The sequence below is a fragment of the Lathyrus oleraceus genome, chromosome 5 (genome assembly GCF_024323335.1).
Source record: "Lathyrus oleraceus cultivar Zhongwan6 chromosome 5, CAAS_Psat_ZW6_1.0, whole genome shotgun sequence".
NCBI lineage: Eukaryota > Viridiplantae > Streptophyta > Magnoliopsida > Fabales > Fabaceae > Lathyrus > Lathyrus oleraceus.
In genome coordinates, this window is record NC_066583.1 from 630,613,269 (window position 1) to 630,622,154 (window position 8,886).

Sequence of the window (8,886 nt, forward strand, 5' to 3'; positions counted from 1 at the left end):
CAAGTTTGAGTAAACAACCTCCATCCTGCAGGTTTGCAGTTAAGTCATCCAAGCTCACACCTTGATGAATCCCTGCTTCTTCTCCAAAGACATCAGACACTCTGATGCATGAGTCTTCAGAAGGACCAGTTAGAAACTAACCCTTCAGCTATACCAAGGATTCCACATCCTAAAGCAAGGCTGTTTCCATGATGTCAAGACTGCTGCCACTTGTTCTTGACTCCACAGTGTGCATAAGCTAATGCACTTCCTTACCTAGATCAGAAATAAACTGATCCAAGTAACCACCATCAAGACTATGATGTCTTCTTCTTCTTGTACATACCAAGGCTGAATCATGTTTCTTGCCAGGAAACCTTTTCAGAGATCATATGCTTTTGCTGCCACCAAAGAGATAGATCATAAACCCATGTACTATCCTTCCTGTGATTCTGCACAGAGTCTTGAAGAAGAGATGTTCCAACATCTTTAAGAACATCAGTTATCTTGAGCTCCAAGGATAATCAATTACATACTTGTACTTGGCACAAGTTGACATTGATCTTAAATCCTTTCCCAATATTCCTTTCAGATACTTCCACCATAAGACTACTTTGAAAATACTCTTCTAGTGTCAACATCTTCTGCTTGCAAGTACTTCAATAGTGTTGAAAATCTTCTCAGATTAAATTCACCCTTAGGAATGAGAGAGATGAATTCTTCCTTGCACATGTGTCACACCACCACCAGAACCCATGTGACACAGGTCAACAGCCAACCAGACCCTAGGCTGACCAAATGTGAGGAGGTTAACCAAAACTCCCCCTCAAATTAACAATCATGGAAACTTCACACCAATATCCAGGCATTGTACAGACATGTCTCAACATGACATACACCATCCCTACCAGTGGCACCTAACTCTATGAGTTATACCTAGACATACTCCAATCACACCAATCAGACTTCAGCTGACCATAAGTACTAGTGAAAGACAACAACACTAGTCCATAGTAGATATGCATTGCCAGAGCATACTACCTCAACCAACCTCTGAATCTTCATATTCTCACTCCTTGAAAGAACTGCCACTTCTGATCGTGGTGTTTGAATAACAAGATTCATGGTCCCAATCCTCTTAAATGGAATAGCAGTCAGGTTACAACTATCCAACCCTGATCAATCTACAGAAATAAGGCACACAGCGGGGATTGCACAGTGTCACATTTCAACCAGCTCCACTTCTAGAGATCAGACTTCTAAAAGTGGCCTTCTTGAGCACACACACAGTTGACCCTACCCTTGTCAACTTAGCACACACATATGTCTCCTCTTCCAGGTCAGGAGTAGGTTTCAAACCAAGGTATCCCTTTGTTTGACACCTAAACACATCTGTTCTTCAACCAGTAGCTGCCTACTTGTTGAACAGCATGTTCTAACATCACATAGAACATTAGTTTAACCTCCTTGAAACAAACCCTCCTTGAAAGTTTTCAAGGTCTTCATATGCACTACCCAGGAGAGTACAAGAATCAGTGATCAGATGATTCTTACCAAGAAGAGTGGACTTGATAAGACTCAAGTATCTTTGACATATTCAGTAGAATATGATGAAATCTTGAATACAGCAGCCTTTCATCCACATGGGGGAAACTACATCAAAGTTTGAGTTTTGCCAGGTATTATGCAGCGGAAATCATAATACAACTCAACCAATGAACACACACTTCATCAGATCAGCCTCCAAGAACATACCAAGTTTGAATATGATTCAATACTTGCACAGCTGTCCCACACAAAGGCCAATTGCCAATCTCCAGAGGCAGGTGCACACAGTTCCTGTCATGAATAGTCCATCCACCTACTTCAAGGGACCATTCAGGGAAACCACAAAACCATCTTCAGGTTCCAACACCAGTACTAACATAACTTCTTGCCAGATACCAGAAAGTATCAGCCATGGATCTCATCCAGAAACAGAACAGGATGCCTGCTCTGATACCAATTGAAATTCTGGTGTAGTCAGAATTCAGATTCTGGTGTAGTCAGAATTCAGATGTTCTACTAAAAGTCATGACATCTGATCCAACATTGTAACTAATACAGCAAGACAGTTATACAAATTAAAACCCTGTACTCAAGCACGCTTTCACAGTAGTCACAACTTCTGCTACTGTATTACCTTAGAATGAAAGAACATTTAGTTCTGTCCTTCTAGTACAGAGACACAACAGAGATCAAACACCATACTTACTTCTGTTGTGTTTGGATAGTTATCGGCATGATATATCAATATTGAATTGCACATCACCTGGTACTGTATTTCAATTTGCTGGCTTAGTACTGGTGTATCCTAACCTACAAGTCAAACAAGGTAACCTAATTTCCACACATTAGGGAGCTGACAAATGTGCTAGTTGTTAGTTTCATTAATTATAGGTTAGTTGTTATTTTCCTGAATTTTAGCTCAGCTGTTGGATTCCTTAAATTAGCCTGAGAAAACTACTGAAACAGAAAAACTAATTATCCACAATTTAGCCCAAGCAGTCAGGTGTGAATGTTACAATATTCAGGTTGACATCCAGAACATATTCCTCATGCTGACTCTGTTATGTTCTTGAAACCTGACTGTGCTGACTTTGCTATACTGTAAAAGACTAACCAGTCTCTACTCCAGTATCAGCCTACATGAACAACTGTCAAGACATCCAGTTTGACAGTTTCACTATGATCCTTTGGCCAGGTCTGTTATCCTTTTGAGGATCAGACTTACTTAAATACTGAACTAAGATCACCATGCCTAAAGTTCAGTATATGCGGTCAGTGATGAATGTTAAAACATTCTGATTGACATTCACACAGAAGGATATGTACCATGTCTGTTATCATCTTGGTTAGCAGACTGCAATACAACCTGAGTTATGGCAGACAGGATTATAACATGCAGAAGGAAAACAAACACGGAGAATTGTTTACCCAGTTCGGTCCAACATGACCTACATCTGGGGGCTACCAAGCCAGGAAGAAGATCCACTATCAGCAGTATTAATTTAGAGTTAAACTCCCCCATTTATAACTCTTCACTTAATCCATACCCAATGCAATCTATACCTAGGAACTCCTAGATAGAAACCTCCAGTTTCCATTCCTATCACTACAAATACAATGTAATGTTCAAACACCTTGAACTTGCTTCACAACTTCATTCAAGAACATAATCACTCTTGCCTACAGGCTTTGAGTTACAAATACTCTCAGCTTTTACCACTGAGAAACACATGGTAACCTTCCCACAGATTGGGAGGTTTACCTCACACACACCCCTAAATTTTCATTCTATGAGGCTTACAAAAACTAGGTTACAATATGCTATTTATAACCTAATCACCCAACTGGATTTGGGCCTTCAGAAATCGCAGCAAACTTGTTCTTTGCTGTTACAAATACAGCAGAAAATTTCTGCTACAAACAAGGTCTTCAATCCTAAAATCTCTCCATATATATCTCCTTATTTTGAGCCTATATATATGTTCTGATTGAGTCTTTAAGACCTCCACATGGGAGCTAGGATATTCACCAAATATCCTTACTAATCCCAGAATATATACTGAATTAATTAATTCAGTTTTCTACACATGTACGATGTCACAGGCATGATGTCGTGACATCGTACATGACATGTTGGTCCAGATGTTGAACTTCTTCAACCCAACATATTAAAACAACAGAGATGATTACATTATTTGTTTTATAAAATTAATGTCAATCCTAAGGTATTAACAACAAGTGTAACTCATATGTATTCCTAAACTGTAAAACTTAAATAAGTGTTGTAGTACGGATGTAGCTCGTATGTACTCATAGGAATTGTAGGTCTACGGATAACTAGGAGAGTTTCGTAGTAAAGATGTAGCTCATATGTAATCATAAGTGTTGGAACTCGAGAGAGTGACATGGTACGAATGTAGTCTGCGTGTACTCCTAGACATTATAGGTCTATGGACTTCTAGGAGAGAGTTGTGGTATGAAGCATAGCCTGCATGTACTTCCATGAATATAATATGAGTCCAGTGTTTGGTACCACATGTATACAGAGAAGAGATTAACGTGCATTGTATAGTATTCATGTGCATCGATGTGTGATTGTATTAATTAACATGATATTTGTTACATTGTAATGATTATTGTGAATGTTTGCGTTGTACTACCTTGTCATTTATATACCGTTTATTTTTGTAAAATGTATCCCCCCATTTGCTTTCTTGTTTGCATGATATACCTCTGAGCAGGATACCCTCAGGATGAGACTGAAAAGTAGTTGTTTTTAGGCGATCCAGTGGCGATGATGTAGAAGGCCATCTTAGTTTTGTGTGTTATGCTACTGTCATATGTTATTCATTTAGGGATTAAGTCTAAATAAAGTTATGATATAGTGACATCAAGGATGAGGTTGTTTTTAAAAGAATATTATTATTTTTCGATGGTTTATTGCGAATCTTCAACATATTACCCAAGTATGGGAATTTGCTAATGTATGGTATGAGTAATGTGTGATACCCTTTATTTTATATGTTATTTTTTATATAATTTATTTCTCAATTTATAAAAAAAAGAGATCTAGGGCTTAGGGTGTCATAATAGGCACCCCCGTATTTGATCGGTGCACGACGTGAATAATGTACTCGCCGTATTTGGGCGCCATTAGCTATGAACTCATTGTATCTTCGATGTTGGTAGAGGGATACATCAGTGGTGTTAGATCGGGAGATGGAACATTAATCTTTGGGGTTATATTCAATGAACTCGCCTTCACTTTTTGATGTTTCCATCGTGAATCTAGATCTGGATATAGGATCCTTTCTCCTTCTTCTTCGTGGAGTTCCCAAGGGAAATCATAGATCTAGAGACCAGGAGAATCACCATTGAAACAGTAATCGCATGAATTAAATGTGACGGATCTCCGTATTCGGCTTGAAATGCTCTCAGTTCGATGATCTGAGGAGGTTACAGATTGTTAAGTCGGAGATTTTGTTCTGAAATCGCAAGAACCTGTATCTATAACTTCTAGAACTTTTATGTTTCTCTTGGTTGCTGAGGAGTTGAGTTTGTCGATCATGCAAGCGGAGATGCTGAGTTTGTATGAGGGGTTTGAAATTGGGTAATCCTAGCATTGTTGTCTCTCGCCTCTAGTATGTGGATGGCACATTTTTCTTAGGAGAGGTGTCCATGGAAAATCTTTAGGCTCTCAAGACGTTCTTCTGTGCTTGAATTTGCGTCGGGCCTTCAAGTTAATTGCACCAAGATTTTTGTTCTTAATTTAAAAATGCTCAATGCTTTCTCAAGGTTGGTAGAATGATTCTTAAACTATAGGGTGTCATCACTTATGTTTAAGTATTTTGATTTTTCGATCGAGGTTGGCCCTCAAAAAGAGATTACTTGGAAGACAATTATTACATTTGTCTCTAACATGCTAGCTTCTTATATCAATATATTTTTTTGCCTTAGCAGGATAGTTTTATTGAACAACTTTGTCTTACACTTTATCCCTATTTTCTCCCTCTTTTCATGAAGGTACATCTCATAATGCCGTATGAGATTGCAAAGGAATTTCCTTTGCATGGTTCTAAGAGGGATAATAATATCACTTGAATTTGTTTGTCATAGGCGTGTAAAACAAATATTATACAAGATCTTCGGGTTCAAAACATTCCATGGGTTAATCTTGCCTTTTTAATTCGCACTAGAGGATCATTTAGGGGGTGGACAAGAAGCAACGTGGCGAGATATTCTTAGATCTAGATATGGTTTGCAGTTGCCCTTGACCCATCTCAATGGTTGTTCCAAGGGTTTACAATCAGTTTCTTATTAGTGGAATGACATTTCTTTGCTCGGGTCACACAAGGATCCTACTATGGATTGGTTCTTAGACAAAAGGTCTATAGGCTCTTCCAAGTCTCAATTGATAGAAAGTTAGTGGTGAGGTTCATAGTTTGGTGGTTTGGTGAATGAATTAGGAAATTATGTTGAGGATGGGATATGATGGACTGTTAGTGTAAGCCCTAGAGGCCAATACTTTTGGTACTTGTATCAAATTATTTATTAATAATAAAAGATTTTTTCTTTATTATGTTTGTTTAATAAAGTCCCTAGAATAGCTAGTCCGTTTAATGTATCAAGTGTGACTTAATCATGAGATCCCATTAAACATAAGGACATTATTCTTAAAGTATCTGTAGTCGAGCTTTGTTATGAAGTGGGATAACATTAAAGCATTAAGACTATTATGTATATAGACCGACAATCACATCTCATGGATCATGGATAAGGAGTTATCAAGTCTTAAACATAAGTATGAATATTATGAGTAATATTTATACAGGATTGACCCTCTATGAGAATACTACATAGAATATTAAGCAAAGTGTCATAAGTTATTCTCATGGTGATAGTGGTGTATACCACCATTCGACCTGAAACTACTATGGATCCTAGATGTTAAGTCAATTGCTTTATTGCTGATCAAACATTGTCCGTAACTGGATGACCATAAAGACATTTGATGGGTACTCCACGAAGCATGGTAAGGATAATGAGTGACCTAGATGGAATTTGCACATCCTACGTAATAGGATAAATGTCTAAGAGCCCAATATTGAACTGGACAAGGATGACACGGTTTATGCCTTGTGTTCAATATAGACACAAGGGCAAAAAGGATAATTGTACATACAAGTATTATCACAAAAAGGGATTTGTCAAATCACATGACATTTTCGTGTCTTGGGTAGCAGTGATGTATTGGTAGATACTGCTCACTGTTTATTATGCTAAATACGTGATTTAATATAATTGCCAATATCGCAAAAACCTACAGGGGCACACACAAAAAGACAGATTGATGAGAGATAAGTAAAAAAGGAACACCGTAAGGTACGGTGCGCTTAAGTGAATTGTAGAACATCGTAAGATACGGTGCACTTAAGTAGAATACAAAATATGGTAAGGTACCACATGCTTAAGTGATTTTTGGTATACCATAAGATATGGACCACATACACTTAAGTGAGCTTTTTAGCTTGCATCCCACACAAGTGGTTCTATAAATAGAACCATTGTGCAGAAGCGTTTCACTTGATAAAATTTCATTTCTCTCTCTCTCTCTCTCTCTCTCTCTCTCTCTCTCTCTCTCTCTCTCACTCACTCAAAGCATTCATTCGTAGCAGCTAGCACTGAGACTGAAGGAATCTGTTCGTGTGGACTGAGTAGAGGCGTTGTCACCATACAACGCTCGTGATCACTCCTTAGATCTGTATCAAAGGTTTCAATCGCCACAAGAGGTAACGGTTTCTACCACTGGTCATGCCCATTCTTAAGGATCACTAAAGGAAAAACATTAATTTCCACTACGTTTTGGATTGCAATTTTCCTTCATGGATACATTGGTATCGACTATAAACTTGTTTTTTCTCTCTTAACAAGGATTATTGGTTATGGAAGTATAAGTGTTTATTCGACTAGCTCAACATATTTAGTGTTCTTTGATGCCTCTCAAGGTGAAGGAATTCTTCCTAAAGAGGATATCAGATTTTCGAGTAAGATTTAGAAGAGTTGGATTTAGTCTAATATAATTATGGTTTCCTAGAAACTTCTTCAAGATAAGGCTATGATTCTCCAAAATATTTTTAGGCTGGTGGTCATTTTAGATTGGATTCTTTAAAACCTATTTGAATTTGACTTAAATCATCCTTACAAAATCAGTTTGTAAAGTGAAAGATGTTACTTCATATAAACTCTTTCAATATTATATCTAAAACTAATGTGGAATTGAGATCTTCTCAATACACTTTCTCATGTCCAATACTCTTTTTGGATTTGGTGCATGAATACAAAAGGTGTACGGTCCATGGTCTGATCAATATGCGCTCATACCATATTAGAGTTTTCTCTAACTCATATTTACGAAATCGATTTATAAGATGAGAGATGTAATTCTATATAAACTTTGTCAAATACTTTATTCCTAACTTACGCAAGATTTAGGATCTCCTCAATAAAACTCATAATAATATATTTGTAAAGACAAAAAAAATCAAATCTTAATAAAATAAATATAAAGTAAAATAAATAAATATAATTAATAATTTTAAAATAATAAAATTGTGGAATCACTATGTCCCAAAAGAAAATTTGTTGACTCAGTTTGTCAACCATGGATAAGAGAAAGAATTAGAATGTCTTTGAAAGGAAATAGACGTGCACTTGTACCGCGCATAGCCTCTAAACAAATAAGAAAAAAAAGGAGAAAAACCATTAGTCACGCGCCAGGTAGGGGTCGAACCTACGACTTTCTGCTTAGGAAACAGACGCTCTATCCACTGAGCTACAGGCGCTGCTTGCGTTGTATTATCGATACAATATATATATTTTAAATCACTTCAACAAACTGCATAAAAAAAATGAAACTGATCCACTCTAACTCGAAGAACGTCTTAAAAGCTACGAGTACTTTTACTCTTTCGAATATTCTGCATTTTCAGGTATTTAAAAAATTCAAATTCCATTACGTTTTATATTGTTTCGCAATTTTTTTCATGTTTTAATTCTTTTTGTTTTGTTTTCTAGATTGAAATTCTATATAATAAATTTGAGCTAGGTTATGAGGTAAAAATAAATTTTTTATTTACTTTATAAAATAAAATTTAATATAGTATAAATATTTTTGACATTAATTTAAATATTTAAAATAAAATTAATATTAAAAATTTCAAAAAGATTACCATTAGTTATTTTTATACAATGAATTATTTATTTATTCGTGTTTTTTTTATATTAAAAAATAATTATTTGATAGTGTCAATGAATTTTTATAAATGTTATCAAAACTTATTTAATTGATTTTAATTTTTT

At 36.2% G+C, this 8,886-nt stretch overlaps 1 non-coding gene across 1 annotated transcript; it reads right to left on the bottom strand.

Annotated features, from left to right (window-relative positions):
• Positions 1 to 8,296: 8,296 nt before the first annotated feature.
• TRNAR-CCU (transfer RNA arginine (anticodon CCU)) lies at positions 8,297 to 8,369 on the bottom strand. The gene has a single exon. It is a non-coding gene; the product is annotated as a tRNA-Arg (tRNA).
• Between the last annotated feature and the right edge of the window lie 517 nt (positions 8,370 to 8,886).